The sequence below is a fragment of the Mustela lutreola genome, chromosome 2 (assembly GCF_030435805.1).
Source record: "Mustela lutreola isolate mMusLut2 chromosome 2, mMusLut2.pri, whole genome shotgun sequence".
Classification (NCBI taxonomy): domain Eukaryota; kingdom Metazoa; phylum Chordata; class Mammalia; order Carnivora; family Mustelidae; genus Mustela; species Mustela lutreola.
In genome coordinates this window covers 83,235,135-83,254,686 of record NC_081291.1, presented here as the reverse complement: position 1 = coordinate 83,254,686, position 19,552 = coordinate 83,235,135, and the positions used below count along the sequence as shown (strand labels likewise).

General features: G+C 37.8%; 1 protein-coding gene across 12 annotated transcripts in view; it reads right to left on the bottom strand.

The window, feature by feature from the left end:
- The window catches only part of THRB (thyroid hormone receptor beta), a 384,236-nt gene that overhangs the window by 342,171 nt on the left and 22,513 nt on the right, over positions 1–19,552 (bottom strand). For 3 of the 12 annotated variants that reach the window (XM_059162473.1, XM_059162474.1, XM_059162475.1), the window contains exon 1: positions 2,942–6,993. The exons of the other annotated variants lie outside the window; for them this stretch is intronic. The gene's annotated coding sequence lies outside the window, so the exon portion shown is untranslated. Of the gene's footprint in view, positions 1–2,941; positions 6,994–19,552 lie in introns of those variants that run through there. 12 annotated transcript variants of the gene reach the window in all.

The following is a 19,552-nucleotide window of genomic DNA, read 5'->3' as shown; positions in this document are numbered from 1 at the left end:
GAAGTTCATTTCCTGAACCAAGACACACCCTGTTAAGCAGCTGTCATAAGATTACAAAACCTATAAAAAAGAAAAATCTTGGTCCTTGGAAGATTGCAACAATTTCACATTGTTTGATTAAATATATATTACAATGGTCAAGAGCTAGCAAGTCTTCAGTACAAAATCTAATATCTCTGGGTCCTTTCAGAGAAGAAAAGTTCTGCAGCTGGCTTTCAGAAGGAAGGAGAATGCAAGCTAGCAGATGACAGTGGAGGACCATGTGCCACCAGTTAAAAATAAATGACAGAGGAGCCCACACAAAGACAGGCCAAGGAGCTACGAATTTAGAGAATGGCAAACAAATCAGCCCAAATGAGGTCAAGGACAAAGGTAAGGCAGAAGGAAGACAAAGCAGGCATGGCCTGAGTTTGAAGGTCAAGGCAGTTCTGTAGTTGATTGGACAGGAGTCATAGGAAGGCACATGGCTGGCTAGAGAAGCAACAAGCAGTGGCTTCAAAGCCAGTCAATAAGCAAAAAAAGGACAAGAGGAGACCAAACGTACTTTAGAAATGATGAGTTCAGATTCCTGAATACAAGCTACCCACAGACATGTTTTAGTAGAAACATGGTGAACACTGATACCAATATAATGAGTTTTCTTTGCTTTAAACCTGATCCCAACTGTTTTCATAGGTTCATACATGCATGACTCATTTCTGAGATCGGGGCAGGCCACTCTCACATGAATATTCAGTATATCCTATCACTGCCACACCATCCATCCCCCAGGAACGCGCAATGGGTGATCGATAGAAATGAGCTTTCTTTTTTTTTTTTTTTTTAAAGATTTTATTTATTTATTTGACAGAGAGAGATCACAAGTAGGCAGAGAGGCAGGCAATGAGAGAGAGAGAGGAGGAAGCAGGCTCCCTGCCGAGCAGAGAGCCTGATGCGGGACTCGATCCCAGGACCCTGAGATCATGACCTGAGCTGAAGGCAGCGGCTTAACCCACTGAGCCACCCAGGCGCCCCAGAAATGAGCTTTCTGACAGTACCCAGTAACCCACGTTGGAGAACACCACCGGAGAAATGATAGCAGTTCTATATTTTAGCCCAGCGGGGAAAGTAACTCAATTTTTCTCCCTGCTTATTAATAGACGAACATTTAGTCTAACAGCTATAATTTGCAGTGGAATTTTTTACATTCTCTCCTGAAAACAGAGTCAGGTTAATGGTTTTCTGAATGTTGCTGTCCACAAATTCTGTGACTATTCACATTTGTTTTAGAGATATTAAGTATAGATTTTTCAAAATGAGCTAGCCATTTTAAGAAATACAAGATATTGGTCAGTCAATTGTGTATAATTATATAACATATATGTGAGGATATCTCACATACATCTTAAGTCAAAGGAGGAGGCACCTACCACTGAGAATTTTTACATAAACACTAGTTTTGGTGATAACTATAATACAGGGAAAAGAGAGGATTAAGTTTGGACAAATAGGAGGAGGTTTAGAAAAGACACTAACTTGGCTTTTTGGTTCTTAGTTGGACTAATTGCTTTGATTTAAAACTAATAATTAAAGAGGTAAAAATAAGACACTCTAAGCCCTCAAATGGACATAATAAGAATGACCGAGCAAAGAAAGGAAGGGAGGAGAGGGCAGGGAGAGAAGAAGGAAAGCGGGAGGAGAATTAGCGAGCCACGTAGTTACCTCGGAAGAAAAGAAGGAAGGAAGGGGGGGGGAAGGACACTGGACCTCCTCAAAGTATCACAACTTAGTTACTTTCTATTCTTACTTAGACCATGAAAAATGTTGTTTAGTTCTTTAAGAAATAAGTTCCATGGGTATCCTGCCCAACTGCACCCCAGGCACCACGCATAATTTACTCATAGTCCGAAAGTCTTTGCATTCATTCTTGAGAAATAAAGGGATAGTCAAAAAGCGATTCCTGCAGAGGGACAGGCAACTAGACAGCAAGATCTACATCAGACCCCGTATTCACAGATTGCAGCCCTCAAAAAAGTTGATTTGTCCCAACATTTATTCTGCCTCTAAACTTTTAGTTATAAGTTTCAGCCTGAAAATTACCTTCTTACAAGAAGTTACTTTATCACATTTTTTGTAAGATCCAATTTTTCTGAAGCATGCGTCACTCTTACTCTTTAAAGTGTACCACGTGATGTACCTTGGAGGATTTTCAGTCTCAATTCATGACAGGCTTGCACTTATTTTTCCTAAAAACTCGAAGATGGGTTTCTGTGTTATATAATTATGAACTTTATCCTTTTGTACAAATTAAACCGGGCATACTAAAGTAGTAGTTAAATGAAAAACTGGGTTAAAAAACAAAATGAAACAAAACAAAAACAACTGACCAGTCTACAGCAGGCTCAGCTTTTTTGAGAGCGAGATTAAGGTGCATGCAGGCAACTGGTATGAAGGTCACCAAACCAAATGTTGCAATCTTAAAGTGCCATTGACATGGAGGTGGCGTTCAGCAGCAGCCTCGGAATAATTCATGTGACTCTCTTTACTCATAGCTTCACCCCAAATCATTCATAAATGTTCATTATGATGGGATGCCACATTTGCAGTAAAACGTTTTCAAACTTAGGAAGATTTTTTTCTTTAAATTCAGATAAAAATACTTATAGAACTTTTTAAAATTTGGCTCCCCATACCCAGCTTCCGTTAGAGGAAAAGTGACCTGCCCGCTCAAAATTCCCTGACCGGTTTCTTCATGACAGATAGGAGCTTTGACAAATCTGTCCTTTAATTACTCATTATCTACCTGCTGACAATGTCTGAATCACCAGATCGTTTCAGTGGGAAATGTTCGGTTGGTTTTTCATGGAAAGAGCTGAGAGCCACAAGCCACCACATGGAGCACATGGACCTTCAGCTTCTTATGTCAAAATCAGAAGGAACCATTCCTTGCCCCAGGACCTACCTCCATTCCTCTTCAGTCTGCTCCTGACCTGATGTTTTCATGCTGACAATAACAGCTCCTTGCAAAGCAAATAGCTACCCACGCTGAAAGGAAAAATGCTCATCTTCTCAGTCCATAGTGCAAGCGCGAAACAACCTTGAGAGTCGTCTAGGTAGTGAACTAGGCCCTGCAGCCGATAAGCACAAAGCTGACCTTTAAACCCCAGCGTTTAATAGAGCATTGGTTTATTCCACTTTGTGTTTGCTCAACAATTCCAGGGTCACAAGGGTCTGCGTTTACCGAGGTGGGGCGAAACCGGGAACCTTGCTCCAACTCCCACAGTGCAACTGATAGCAGGAGGTTGGGGGTTGGGCTAGTAAAAGCCTCAGCCCCCAATCCTCAATGTACCCAGGATTATAGGCTGTTGGAACACATTCTTTAGCCTCTAGAGACCATCGGAGTATACACATTTGCTGACTGGCTCTTGGCTACCAACTTTAGAAGAAGTGAGAAAGACTCTTGGAGGCCCAGAAGAGGAAGCTTTTTTCCTTTGTTTGTCGTGGTGCCATAGTGAGGGCTAGAGCTAAAGACAAGAGGAGACAACAGTAATACTTGTTCTATCTTTATTAAACATACAATATTTCATTCGTCACGGATTTTTTACATTGTTTTTGATTTTCAAGATATGGTATTGGGGCGCCTGGGTAGCTTAGTGGATTAAGTCTCTGCCTTCGGCTCAGATCATGATCTCAGGGTCCTGGGATCGAGACCCGCATCAGGCTCTCTGCTCAGCAGGGAGCCTGCCTCCCCCTCTCTCTCTGCCTGCCTCTCTGCCTACTTGTGATCTCTGTCAAATAAATAAATAAAATATTTTTTAAAAAAGAGATATGGTATTAAAATATTTATCTTGGTTACTTCATTTTTTGGTGTCCAAATGAGTGAGGTCTTGCTCACCTCACCTTAGTGCTGGCCCTGCCCTGCCACCGACCTCACTGTTTCCATCTTATGTCTGAACCCACAAATGGAAGGTCTAGGCAGCGTGGTCGAGATTCTCACAGTTGATGTAAGAAGGGGAGAAGAGACCAAGCAGACAAGAAAAACATCTACCACATTCCAAGTGCTATGCCAGGCATTTATCTGCATTTTTTCTGGTCATCACCTATGAGGAAGACATAAACTTCCACCCAAGGAAGCTAAGGTTTTGAGAAACATGCTTCCTTCCACTTTCCTTCACTCAAGAAATGGCCCCACAGGTTATTTGGTGATCAAGGCAGAAACCTGAGAGTTGTCCATGATTCTTCAGCTTAAATCAACTGCACCAACTGCCAACACTTCTAACTTTCCATGGCCAACTTGTAAATGGGGGAGTAAAATTCAAAAGATGGTCTATTTGATGACACTCTCCATATGTATTGTCATATTTGCCACCTCTCCAAGGAAAGTCAGAGTCACTGAATGTTTTGATATCCAATGGCCAGTCCAGGACAAGTCTGGTTCACTTCCAAGTGTTGACTGTTTTTGAATAGGAGAAATGTTCCCACCACACATTAAGGCATTCACTATTTGACAAATACACTTATGAGGCATATAGAGCATTATTAACTCACTTGATTTTCATAACAACTCTCTGAGATGATTCCTGTTATTATTTCTATTTTACTACTAAGGAAATAGAAAAGCTAATTGCCAATTTGCTCATTGTCATATAGTTTGTGAGAGCGGGGAATTCATATTCTAACCTAATCGCTCTGGCTTTAGAACACACACTCTTAACCATGACACCATATCTTCAAAATAATCTGAAATGCATTCAACCTTATTGGTTTTCCACTGCCCCATCTTTGTCCAAGTTACCATCACAGCCTGTTCCAACAGGGCCAAAAAACCTCCTAAGTGGTCATCTTGGTTCTATTTCTACTTCAGTTCCACACATCAATCTTTATGAAGCAGCCAACAAGATCTTTTAAAGTTTACATCAGAACATGTCATTTCCTCTGCTAAAATCCTCAAAATGATTCGACTACTTTCTGAGTAAAATACAAACTTCTTAATGTGGTCTACAGCCTCTTATGTGAACTAGCTTCTGCCCTCTTCTGAGATTGTGTTCCCTATCATTTTCTATCTCACTTACTACCTATCTACCCTACTGACCTTCTTCTTCCCCTTCCTTGCAAACTCTTTCCTGCCTCATGGCCTTTGCACATGCTGTTGCTTCTGTTTGCAATGCTCTCCTCCTTCCCTGACTAGCTATATCCAATCCTCCATATGTGTCAGGGTACTCCCCTGACTTGTTAGTCTAAAATAGATTTTCCTATTATTCTCTCTTCGCATCTCTTCCTTATCTTCATAGAAAAAATTTGTAACTTTACATTTATTTGTATTTTTACTTGATTTTTGTCTGTAAGCTCCATATGAGGCATAATCAAGGTCAGTTTTATCCACCATCTTAGTCCCAGAACCTAACCCAGGGCCTGAAGTTGACAGCAAAGTTATTTGCTGAATGAATGAGTTAACCCTGGGATAGCTCTTATAAAGACGTCAATGAATTAACTGAAGAGGGCACATAAATAATTAATATCATCGACTTTAGTAAAAGAGATCCTTAAAAAGAAAGAAAACATGTATACATGTACATTTACATGTATGTGTATTACACTCCTTTGTTTCCAACATGTAAAGAAAAATTATTCAATCTTTGAAAAATACATAGAAGATAAGAACCAAAAATCTCTAAGGAATGATTTTTCAAAGATCTTACAGTATATCTAGCTTTCTTTTTTTAAATTCTTGTGTTATCATCATGACTATCAATCCCAATAGGATGAGAATAAAACTCTCAACTGATCTTATTTAATCATGGCATATACTGGTGTTCCATAGCCATCTATCAATGATAAGCTATGGGAAATTTCAGTCACATATATTTGATAACTTATTTCTCTTCATAACTTAGAGATTGATTTTCTCACTGGTGCAAAATCTCTCAGCAGGAACTGGCTAATTTTACACTGTACATGATTTTATATGGTCCCATTATGTCATGATGTTTTAGAAATATAGATTCTACGTGTCTCTGTATAATAGATAATTATTTGGATTGAGATCAAGGTACCTATTCTTTAGGATACCAAAACTCCTAAAAAAGTAAATGGGGAAAATACATTCAAGAACAGAACAGAATATCCCAATATTCCATTGGGTTATATGGGAGAAAAATTGCAAATCATTTACCTGATAAGGCACTTGTATCTAGACTATATAAACAATTCAGTAATATAAGACAACACAATTTAAAACAGGCAAAGGATCTGAGAGGACATTTCTCCAAAAAAGATACAAAAATAATCAATAAACAAACGTGCAAAAATGCTTGACATCCTTGGCCATAAGAGAAATGGAACTCCAAATCCCAGGAAAATACCACTTTATACCTACTAAGATAGTAATAATCCCAAAAGTGGAAAATATTAATTGCTGTTGAGGATGTGGAGAAATTGAAACACTTACATCCTGTTGACAGGAATGTAAAATGCTGCAGCACATTGGAAAACAGTCTGGCAGTTCTTCAAAAGGTTAAAAATAAACTTACCATATGACCCAGCAATTTTACTCCTAGGTATGCATACACCTAAGAGAGAGGAAACCACACGTCTACACAAAAACTTGCCCATAACTGTTCAATGCAGCGTTATGCATAATAGCCAAAAGGTGCAACAACCCCAAAGTTACTCAGCTCATGAATGGAAAATGAAATATGATATATCCATGTAGTGGACTATTACTCAGCAATAAAAAGAAATACCGATACATGCTACATCATAGCTAAACCTTGAAAATGTTAAGTGAACAATATCTAGTCAGAAAAGATGATTATTATATGACTCAATTTATACAAAATTTATACAAAATTTCCTGAACAGGCAAATTCATAGACAAAGTAAAGTTGTAGTTGCTTAGGGTTGGTGGGTTGAGATGAGGAGCGGTGAGAACCAAGTTTCCTTTGGGGGTGGTACAAATGACCTAAAGTTAGTGGTGATCACTGCACAACAGTGTGACCATATTTAAAAAAAAAAAAACAAAAAAAAAAACAAAAAAAAAAAAACACTGAATGGTACACATACTTTAAATGAGTGAGTTGGATGTATATGAATTATATCTCAATAAGGTTGTTATGAAAAATAATGGAATATGCTTTTTACAACACTGTAAAACTAGACCTATGTTTGGCTTTTACATTGGTGTGTACTGCTTCCCCAAAGAGTATCTACATTCATTTGCTTTCAAGCAAAGAAGATGAGTTTTAGATGAGATTTTTCCAAAAAGAACTTATGATCTCCTTCACTTACAATCCCTAGTCTTTTATCTCCAACACTGTTTAGAGGTAGACTTAAAATCTTTGGGCCAGATTTATAGGTTTTTGGAGTGTGACAAGATGTAAAAGATGATGATTTTAGAGTGAGGAAACTAGGAGCCCAAAAGAATAAACATCTTTCCCAGGATTATAGAAGTAATGACAAGTAGAATCAGAGCTTTCCAGACTGAAGCTTGATTTTTACTTTTCAGTAGCACTATATGAAAGGTAGAGTAGTGCATAGCATTTTCCAAAATTGCACCAGCAATTGCACCCAAAGTTCTACACAACTAAGTCTCATGTGTGGAAAAGGAATCCCATTCAATGTATGAAAAGAGCAAGGATGAAGTCCACACAGTGATTGCTTCCTTTTGATCCATTTCTTCAATTAACATTAACCAAGTGCTTGTCTATGTGCTAGGCACTGTGGGAATAAAGACTTGCCATTGTTCTTAAAGACAGCAGAGACTGGGAAGTTTAGATTCGAGTCTCTTTCTTCGGCATTGAACACTTGCAGTGGTCACCTCCATCACTCAGTTCCTAAGTAGGTTTGGAAGGCATTGCAAATGGATATTCAGTTTGATTTTGAATCCTGCCTTCAATCTTCCCAGCAAAACCTTTCTTTTCCTACCTTCTCTTCTTTATCAAACACTTGCCTCTGATAGCCTGAGAGATCTCACCCTATCTGGGGGCTTTGATGATCCCATGTATTCTGTTAGCATCAGTGAGAAATATGAATTCAAAACGTGATTTGGTTTCTTAGTGTTGCTGAGGGTTGAGGAGACAACACAACTTCAGTTAAATCATTACTTATGACTCAATTCAAAACATTATGCTTTAAAAAATAATCAGACTAATCTGTTGAGATAGGAATTTTGACCCTGAAAGTTAATTTTTCACTTCTGTATTCCTTTGCTACCTCCCTTTCCCAATTTTCCTCTATGTCAGAAAGTCTAAACTGCCTAGGAAAATTCTGGCTTCCTTCCAAGGGGGATATTTTATTAACAGGCAGAGAGGAGAGAACTGTATTATAAGATTTGGTAAAATAAAGGATTGATTTCTACTACTCCATTTCTTCTGGCTGATGAGGAGAAATGGATGTGCCAGACCCAGTGCTGGTGTAAGTGGGATGGAGAATGTGATGATGCTGTTTTGACATTACTATTATTGCTTTACTCTCGGAAACACATTTTTAAAGCATTCTATCAACCGCTTCACTGAATTTCTCTGCAAACTATTATCTTCTCGTGTCAGTCAGTAAGAAAGAAAGCATACAGTCTTTAGATTCTCAGAGAAAGGAATTTAAAAATAAGTTGAAAGTCTTCATACAGCTTATAGGAATGCATTCCTTTACTCTGCGTTGGTTGTCACTGGATAGAAACTGTGTCAAAAGGAAACCAGGTTCCTCTCCATTTTATGAAACTGTGAATTAGAGTTTTGTACTTAATAGTGACTAATGTGTATAAACCATCTTCCTCTCATTCAGTGACCAGCTTGTATGCTCTCCAGCTTATTAATAATTCTCCTTCAGAGTCTTTACTCATTTGGCCTAGATAGAGCACTGCCTAGCCTCCAGAGAGAGCAAGGGGGCAAAGGTGGAGAATTGTGAAATCACTTAATTCCTGATTTGTCATTCTAGAAATAATTTGGGGGGAAAGAGAATAAAACTGGGGTAAAGTGTGGAGCATGGGGTTTTTAAGTGTCATAGATTCACAAATCTCACCTAATTGTGTTACTGCTTAGACTTTATGGGACTATGAGATATTTGAAAGAAATGTAGCAAGGGAAGGAAATCTCATTAGGAAGGAACCCAAGACACTTTACAAACCTATACTTTTCTACACTAGCAGGTCAGATTTCCCAGTGAGGATATCTGCCTTTAGAGAAAGATTAGGCACTTTTGGGAGCTCAATGGGAGCCCATCAGGGTCATAATGGTGCGATTACCCAGTCATTGCTCCATTGATTTCCACCAGAGCTTCTCAGACAGTGACGAGTCACCTGGACATCTTGTTCAGTGCAGATTCTAGCCCTGCAGCTCTGAGGTAGAGCCTGAGACTCTGCATTGCTAATAAGCTGCTCTGGGGCTGGCCTAGGACTCAAGGTTCTGAAAAAAAGGTAACAAGGTAAAAGAAAAAAAAATTTTTTTTTTTGGGCTAAAGGACAGTAGCCATGGTGGGCTGATAATATTTGCCAGACAAATTAATTTCAGAATCATCTTTTGTTCCTAAAAGACGAAGCAGCTTAATTTGGTTGACTGCTCTACTTTCAAGCTCTCTTCAGGCATGCTTCACAGAGCTCAAGACCCCATTACTTCTACAGAAGACTAAAATTATGCTCTGTCATTTATATTCAATTGCCTTTGGATATGAAGAAAAAAGTAGCTTTCTCCTCCCCAATTGCAATATCATTGCCTCTCAGTGAGTTAAGCACTTTCAACTCTTTCAGACCACTCAGTAGGATACTAGTTCATTCACTGACTGCTAATAATTTAGCCTATTACTTCCAATTTCCTCCATCAGACTGTTTATAAATGGTAAAATCGACTGAGTCAAGGCACCCTCCCCTTCCCCCACAGTGCAGTAAATGCCGTATCAGTAGCCTATAAGAATGGATGTTCCTCTGTGAATACCTAACACTAAACCCTGGGAGAATTAGATTCCTACTGTCCAAAAAGAAAGCCCAAATTCCAAACCAGTAAGAGTGACATAATAAGAAAGAAGACATTAGACAGAGCTTCAGATGTCCACTCCACATGGGCTGGCCTTTAGTTCTCAAATATGTTGCACATTATAAATATCCTAAAAGAAAAAGAATCAAGGTATCCAGTTTTTATGTAAGTGTTTGTCATGTAAATATTAATTGAGAATGTATTTATTTGTTTTGGGGGGGCACGATACCATATTTTTACTTTCAAAATACAGTTTGGTAAACAGCAGAAGCATTAAATTTTAGCCATTCATTTGTTTTTGATGTAGTGCTCCATGATTCATTAGTTTCATGTAACACCTGGTGTTCATCACAACACACAACACACGCCCTCCTTAATATCCATCACCCAAATAATACATTATATGTTAATTAAAAAATAATTCACAAAATAAAAATTTTAAGTTAAATAAAAAAATTTTAGCCATTCCATTCTAAGAAATCATTTCCAACCACATAAATCACCCGTGCTTAATGTCTTACCCACTGCCCCATTACTTGCTCTGACTTCCCTTAAAAAGAATGTTTTTCTTTGTCTTTAAGGAGATTCCTTTTAGCACATTTTCCTAATGGGATTTTAGAGTATATTATCTGGTGAACTCTGTCATTCTAATAGCAAAATAGAAAGGTGAAAAGAACAGCCTTATCTACCTGTAATTTATCTTTCTAAATTTAAGCAGAAATTTTTTCTTGTTCTATACCACCTAATGTTAAATAAATTGACTGACATAAATTATAAAGCTAACATCTTTGGAAGCATCATAGAGTTTAGAGATGATCAGAAAAAAAATGCACTAAAAAACAATTTATTCTCAATTATATCCATTAACAATGGGGGCATAGAAAATGGTCAGCCCACTGTGTGGGTTTTATATGTTCACAATTTTTTTGCATCAGATTTCTTTTTATATTCTCAACATGTTGTACAGACTAATATTTATATGTTTTTCTTTTGTTCCTTTAACCTAACCTCTTCTAAACAGGAAGGACATGAAACTTTCAGTTTGTATTTCATTAAGTAAGTGTTGAGTATCTAGAGAGTTAGTCACTGGGCTGTGAGAGCATGTTTGTGGACTTATTCTGTGGTTAGGATTCAGTGTTAGTATTCACATTTTTAGGGATCCCCTCCAGAGCTGGCTGGTCCCAGAAACAAATGACGAACAGGTAAAATGTGTAGCAAGTGCTTCTGCCCTCTCTGCTTCCATTTACTAATACTCTATTTCCGTAAAAAGGTCAGAATTTTAGTTGATAAATATTTCACGAGTTCTTCTTACAGGGTTGTTTGTTTTGTTGCAAATGATTTCAGATGACTGAACAATTGTGAAGACCCAAAGGATATTGTTCAAGTTCTCTCTCTACAGATTGTGATGTCTGAAATTTGATGGAAAGTTATGCATTTATTTTCAAATACACCATTTTCTAGGCAAGGAGTATAGATTTCCAATGGTTCCACAATTCCCAAAAGGTTAAGAACTACCATGCATAAAAGAATTTAAATGAACGAGAAAAAAAATCCATCAGAATCACTTTGGAGAGGTTAGCCCAGTTTTGAGTTTTGGAGTGAGGCAGTTCTGATTTCAAGTCTGTATTATGCCACTCACTAACTGTGCCACCTCAGGCAGGTTACTCAACCTCTCTGAGCTACAATTCTTTTTTCTCTAGTGTGGGGATAACACTAGAGCCTACCTTCTTGAACTGTTGTGAAGATCAAGTATAGTGTCTGCAAAGAGCTTGGCACAATGTTGGCATGCTGTATCCTCTCAATAAATAGTAGCTGCTTCTATTTTTACTATTATTATTTATTTTACGTGCATTATGAAAGATGATGGGATGGCAGAAGCTTTATCTACCAAGTAATAAGGCAGATTACTCTAACACTTCTTGCAGATGGCTAATAAAACAGTGGTGTGGCAAATTAGCTTAATGATTAAGTCATCTTTAACCAAGTCAGAGATAAACACATTTGTTCTCTAAAGTTATATGATTTTATTTACTTTAACTATAGTATTTCTAATCTAGTGACATGATATAACTGGGTTTTAAAGATTCACTAAAAAGTTTTCCAAGAATTTTCTAAATTATAGAACGACTGTGATTTCTGGACTCAAGAGTTCTCATACAGCATGCAAAATATTCAAGGATTTTGTATTCAGCTATGTTCAAGACAACATCTTTTTTTTTTTGTTGAAAAATTGGAGCTTTTCTTAAACAGATGTTAATGGAACTTAAAATATGGTACATCTAGAGTATAAGGAATAATGTTTAGTGACATGGAATAATGTTCATCATACATTAAGGAAAAACAGGCAGTGCACAAAATTGTGTGAAGTCTCATCCCATTTTTGTACAACAGTGACACAGAAAAATGCCCGGAAGGAAATACACCAACATTTTGATGGTGGGTGGCAAGATGATGGATGAGTTTCTACACTGAACATTTTTTGCTTTTGTAAATAAAATAATAATAAAAAATATTAAAAGTGAATGGCTAAAGATTAAAAACTCATCAGCTGTGTGATATCCCAGAAAAGGTCTGAGATGACCTGCACTTAGGTTCAAGGCCAAGACATGGGTATACTGAAATGATAACCTCACACAAGTTACTTCCCCATTTTGTGTTAAATATTACTCTCTGGAATTGAGAAGGCTTGAATAAATGATCTCTATGTTCCTTTCCAGTTTGACATTCTAGAATTCCAGAAGTATGGCCACACGTGGCAGAAAAGCTCTTCTGGTTTTTCAAGCTAGCCTACAAACGATGAGTGGTGCCGTAGGAGTAACACTGGAATGAGGGCCCTTTATTTTCAAAATGTCCCGTGTTGTGGATTTTTTTAAAAACAATAAGGATGTTATTCCTTTGATAATTAACAAGAATAGAAGGAAAAAATCACTTGAAATGGGTAAGGGGCTCAGTTATACACATGGGCTCACAAAAAAACTGAACCATCTGTATATAATTTACCTTTAAAAGGGACTCACATTTTATTTGACCTAAACAAATCAGTAAAAAGAAAAAAAAAATCCCAGAATTGATGGCTGTGAATCTGGAATAAACGACTCAAGTCAAATGGAACAGACTCTTGTTCTGAGAAGTCGATGGTTTTCTTAAGGAAATTCTTAGATGGAACTATCACTCACAGCATTCTGGGAGCAAGGTATTGCTAACATCGTCGTGCTCTGGACCAAACTATTAAATATCAGGAAAATACCTATGTGATTAAAATTGTTTTACATGATAAGTAGCAAGGAAATCAGATTACTTGAAGCCTAAAAATCCAAACAGAACAAAACGTGTTTTAAACTGCTACCTTTTGGCCCTGTGTCTAAAATGAATGTCCTGAAACCCACTTTCTATGAGCCATGAAAAAGAGAGAGGGAAGAAAATTCTTTGGTCCTTCCCAGATTCTTCCCCTGGAACTGGCAGGTTCTACAGCTGCCAATGAGAAGTTTCCTCGAGGTGCTTTTTAAAAAGCATTGAAAGGCGGCAAGCAGTGACCCAGAAGCCTGGGAAAAATACCCAGTTTCTCAGGCTACCAGCCCCACCCCCTTCTGGGCAAGGCACCCAGCTGAGAGGAGCTAGTACCCAAAACTGATCTGCTTCTATGCATGAGCAAGAGCAATTTTCCACCCACACCGTGTAACCCTGCTCCTGTCCCTACTGTAGGGTTACACAATTTGGCTTCTCTCCTGGACGGAGGGGAGACTCATCCCACAGTTATCTCTTTGGGCCCTGCTATTGACAAAGAGATTGGTTTGGCCTGATTAGTAAGAACACGGGTCTGTTTTCTGTAAGCAAGAGCCAGTTAAGAAGGGAGGAAGAAGTATCTGAAACCTTAACAGAATGTTAAACGGATTAAGATTTCTACATAACTTTGTGGGTAGAAAAAGTATTTGAAGGAGGGGTGAAAGAGCTCGCTTTACACCATCTCACTTTTAAACTTAATAATAATCCTTAAAGACCCTGCTGATATTATATTTTAAAAGGCATGGGTAATTATGATACAGCTACATGAAACAAGTTTAAAATTCAATCTGCTTGGGCAATTTTCAGTGTGATTCAAAATTGGTTCAAAAGTATATTTGATTTCAGCCTAGAAAATCTCATGGGGGACAAACTACTTCCTAAGAATTAGAAAGACAGACTTAGAAGCTGTTGATTAGCAAGAATTGCCAACTAGTCTCTAAGTATTAATGAACACCCATGGGTATAGCCCTGCCCCTGTAGGTCATATTATCACCATTTAGCACATTGATGCAGTGATTTGTTAAGTGGGATCCTTTATAAAAGAGTTATTGACACCTCAAAAATGTGTAAGAACACCTTTAAAAAATGGTTGAACTAACTTGGTAAATATGGTGCCTTTCAACAGAAATGCATAGATAAAGATAAATCATTAGGTCATTAAATTTTGGCCCAATAATTAGGTCATTATATTTTGGCCCAAATGGCCAACGGTGATGGCATAGTCTTTTTTTAAGACTCATCTTAATATCTTGTTTTACCTAATATGGATGTTATTACTTTAGCTTTGTTTTAATTCATATTTCCCTTATATAGCTGCTGCTATCCATTATTTCCATGGTTTGTGAGTCACTGTGTTTTAGGTATGCTGCTTATAAATGATATATTGCCAGAGCTTGTACTTTTATGCAATCTGGCAATCTTTGTCTTCAAATTGGAGAATTTAATTCATTTATCTTTATCATGGTTAAATATATATTTGGATCTATTTCAGTTGTATTATTTTATTATTGTTGTTTTATACTGGCCACACTTTTTCCTTGGCATTTTCTCCCTTCTTTCTTGCTATTTATTGTATCAATTTATTGAATTTTCTTTAATCCCCTACACCAGTTTGGAAGTCATTCATTTTCTATGGAGGTTATCCCTAAGTTTGTATATCCAACCAGCAAGAAGACAAGAAATGGGGCACCTAGGTGGCTCAGTTGGTGAAGCAGCTGCCTTCCACTCGGATTGTGATCTCAGGGTTGTGGGATTGGGTCCCAAGTTGGGCTCTATCCTCAGTGGGGAGTCTGCTTCTCCCTCTTCCTCTTTTCCTCCCCCTGGCTTGTGCTTTTTCTCTTTCTCTCTCAAATAAACAAATAAAATCTTAAAAAGAAAAAGAAGACAAGAAACAGCAAGTGTTGGTCAGGATTTGGAGAAAAAGGAACCCTCATGCACTACTGATGAGAATGAAAATTTTTACCGCCACTGTGGAAAACAGTATGGAGGTTCCTCAAAAAATTAAAACTAGAAATACCACATGACCAATAATTCTACTATTGGATATTTATCCAGGGAAAACAAAAACACTAACTTGAAAAGATAAATACACTTCTATGTTCATTATAGTATTATTTACAATAACCAAGACATGGAAACACTTAAGTACCCAACAAAAGACAAACTGATAAGAAAAAAGTGGCATATATACAGGATTGAATATTGATATTGTACAGCCATAAAAAGGATATGATTGTGGTATTTGAAATAATATGGATGGACCTATAGGGCATTATGCTAAGTGAAATAAATCAGACTGAGAAAGACAAATACCATATGGTTCCACTCATAAATGGAATCTTAAAAAAATAAACAAGCAAAAAAGTGAATCAGAGCTATATATACAGAGGAACAAAGAGATGGTTGCTAGAGGGGAGGAGAGTGGGTAAAATGAGTGAAGGGGAGAAGGAGATACAGGCCTCTGGTTATGGAATGAGTAAGTCCTTATAAAAAGCAGAGCAAGAGGAATACGAGTATTGTAATACTCATATAATGGGACAGATGGTAGCTTTCCTCGTGAACATAGGATAATGTATAAACTTGTCAAATCACTAGGTTGTATACCTAAAACTAAAGTAACATTCATTGTATGTCAACTATACTCATAAAAATATTTTTTCTATCCTTCTCTAGAGTAATACAAAGACTACAAAAGATATTATTTCTACTTCCTCCTTATCCCATGCTATTATGGCACAGTAGTTCACTATTATTTTTAATAAACACACCAAAGTAGTTACTGCCAAACTACGGAAGTAGCCCAAATGTCCACTGATAGATGATTGGAATAAGAAGATGTGGTATAGATATATGATGGAATATTACTCAGCCATAAAAAAGAATGAAATCTTGCCATTTGCAACAACATGAATGGACCTAGAGGGTATAAGGCTAAGTGAGATAAGTCAATCAGAGAAAGAAAAATACCATATTATCTCACTCATAAGTGGAGTTTAAGACACAAAACAAATGAGCAACGTGGGGGGAAGGGGCAGGGAGATAGAGAGAGACAAACCAAAAAAAAAAAAAAAAAAAAAAAAAAAACACTCTTAACTATAGAGAAAGAATGGATGGTTACCAGAGGCTAGGTGGGTGGGGGAATGGTAGTAATAGTGACTGGGGAAAAAAAAGAGAGAGAGAGAGAGAAAAGAAAAAAGGAGTTACCATTATAGTTGGTGGTGTTTTACTAACAGTGCTTATGTAGATTTCCTATTATGTTAGCCAATTTCTTTGCTCACTATCTCTTCTTGCAACCTACATGTTTTTCTTGATCCAACTCTCTTCTCACTCAAGGATATCCTTTAGCAGTTCTTTCAGCAAGGTTAATTAGCCCAGTCTAATTCATCTGAGTAGATTTTCAATTTATGCTCAGTTTTGACTTCTACTTTAGCCAATATAGATTTTGGGTTGATGATTTTGCTCAGCATTCTGAAAATCACTTTCTGCATTGCTGATGAGAAGTTAGCTATTGTCCAATGCTGATTTCTTTGCAAGAGAGGTTATCCCTGATCCCTTTACATTCAATTGGCCACATTCTCACCAGGATGTGTCTAAGGGTGGATTTGCTCTTACTTATCCTACAGAGGACTTAAAGTTTTCCTTTAGTTTGTACCTCTATGTCCTAGCTGTATGCTAGGTGACCTCATCAGCACTATCTTCAAGTTCAGTCACTTTTTCCTTATCTTCTTCTAGTCTGCTCTTTAACCAGATTTTAACAAAATTCTTTTCATTTTTATTTTTTTGAATTTATACTTGCTCATACTTTAAAATATCAAGTAGTAAAAACTACTCTCCATCTCCCCTTCCTAGAGGTAACCCCTCTAAGCTCTTTCATTTATTTATGGAAAAAAAAAACTTCGCCTCCATGTTCCTAATACCATGATTGCAGTATATGACATTTTGGTTTTAGTTAGTATGTTTTCACTCCACATTACAGAGCATGAGAAGCAGCTCATTTCTCTCTCTTCCAACCACACATGCCCACCCTTCTGAATTAGTTTGTTGATAGATTATTTCTCTTCATTTTTTCTGTTTTCTCTTCTTGATATTTCTTTTATTAAGATGTTGGGCTCAGGGTACCTGGGTGGCTCAGTTGGTTAAGCGACTGTCTTCGCCTCAGGTCATGATCCTGGATTCCCGGGATCGAGTCCCGCATCAGGCTCCTTGCTTGGCAGGGAGTCTGCTAATTCATCTGACCCTCCCCTGTCTTATCCTCTCTCTCTCTCTCTCTCAAATTAAAAAAAAAAAAATCCTAAAAAAAAAAAGGTTGGGCTGACTAAATTTACATTTTAATTATCTTATTTTTTTCTTCTGTTTACCATCACCATCTTCTTCTTCTCCTTTCTAGAAGATTTTCTCAACTTTACTTTTTAGTTTATTGATTGATTGATGGGGCATAATTCAGTGTACTTCTGATTTAATATATTCAGGTCTTTTTTTTCTTTTAAGTTTTATTTATTTGAGAGAGAGAGAGACAGAAAGTGCACGGTGGGGAGGGACAGAAGGAGAGGGAAAGAGAATCCCAAGTAGACTCCACACTGAGCACAGAGCCCAGTGTGGGGCTCAGTCTCATGACCCTGAGATCAAGACCTAAGCCAAAACCAAGACCTGGGTGCCCAAATCGACTGCACTACCCAGATGCCCCCATAGGTCTTCCTTCTTGAGCTGCTCAGATTTCCCAGGAAAGACCTTTTTCAAACTACTGTCTATAAAGTGAAGGCCTCAATGTTAGGATTCTGGAAACCTAATCAGGGGAGAGGTTTGAGAGCCATGTGTCCAGTATGCACACATTTATCTAATGCACATGAAAACACACACACACACACACACACAAACTCTGCCAGGCTGAATACAACTAATTCTTCAAAACAGATGAAGCATCACCTCCTCTGGGAAGTTCACTATAATCTCCCACAGAGAGATCTGATTGAGCCCTTTAATAAAAGCCAGGGTTTCCCCTATCTTAGCAGGTAACCCTTGCCTCTGTAATTGCCTAAACATCTATCCTCCTCTAGGACCAGCTCCATCCATTTTGAATTTATGGGCCCCTGGCACAGTTACAAGCATGTAGTAAGCTCAACACATTCATGAGTTATTAATTAATTCCTGAGGAAGCCCAGATAAGGGAGCTGCTTGTACACGCAGAAGCCATACAGGAGCGGGGAAAGCACTTCAAGTGAACTCTACTGTCATAGGCTTTGGCATCAACATTAGTCCTATCCCTGGCTGTACAATTCTTCAATAAGCCAGGCCACCCCAGACAAGCTTTCCCCTCTCATGTCTGGTTTTCCTTATCAGATTTTTAGATGTGTATCAGGGAAAGCATTTAGACTACTTCATAGTAGTACAATGAAAGATCTCTGAAAATAATCACTATTGCTTTAAAATTTGAGGGCTTCAGATAGGTGTGAAAATCAAGATACATTGTTACTAAGGAAAAGTGAGGTATAAGGAAACCAGGCAAGAAATAGCTACTGGCTGTAAGAATAAATGTTATTAACTTATTTAAAGAAAGTGTTGAAGAGCAACAGACTATGAACAGGTGTCTGTGCTGCTGAAGAGTGAGGGATGAGTAAAGAATAGAAAACAGTTTGGGTAACTTATAACTGCCTTAACAGTGACAGGCAGAGTCTTTTAGAATCAGTGTAAGGCTGCAGGGAGCAAAGGGGGGAAATAATCAAACAATCTGATGAAGACTGACACTTTCAAATGAATGAAGTCAGTATTTCACAGCTGCAGAATTTTAAAGTCAGAATATCAGTGAGTCTAGCCTCCACCTCAGGATGTGGATGCTACCCATTACTGTCTTTATAAAGGGCCATTTGGATTCCAAGAAATACTTTCATAGCTGAAGCCTTGGCTCTGTCTCTGGATTTCCATAACTGACAGGTAGATTTTAAGACTCTTCTATCAAAGTCAGACCCACACACACTAACTTTACTCCCTGCTCCTCGTTTTCAACATTACAAAAGTCTCCATACCAGACACAAGCTATATACTTTAGAAATATATCTTTTGACTCTTCAGAACAACCTTGTAAGGCAAGGATTATCTCTATTTTAGCAATGAGGGAACTGAATCACAGTGAAGTTAGGATGCCATTAAGGACTCACAACCAATTAAATGGAGATGAGCCAAAAGTGAAGAACAGTGTCACACAGTATTTGAGAACATAGATTCCACGTGACTGCCTGGATTTGAATCCCAGTTACACTGCTTACTAGGTATGTGACCTTAACAAAGTTGTTCAACCTCTTTGAAACTACTTTATAAGGTGGTTTTTTTAATGA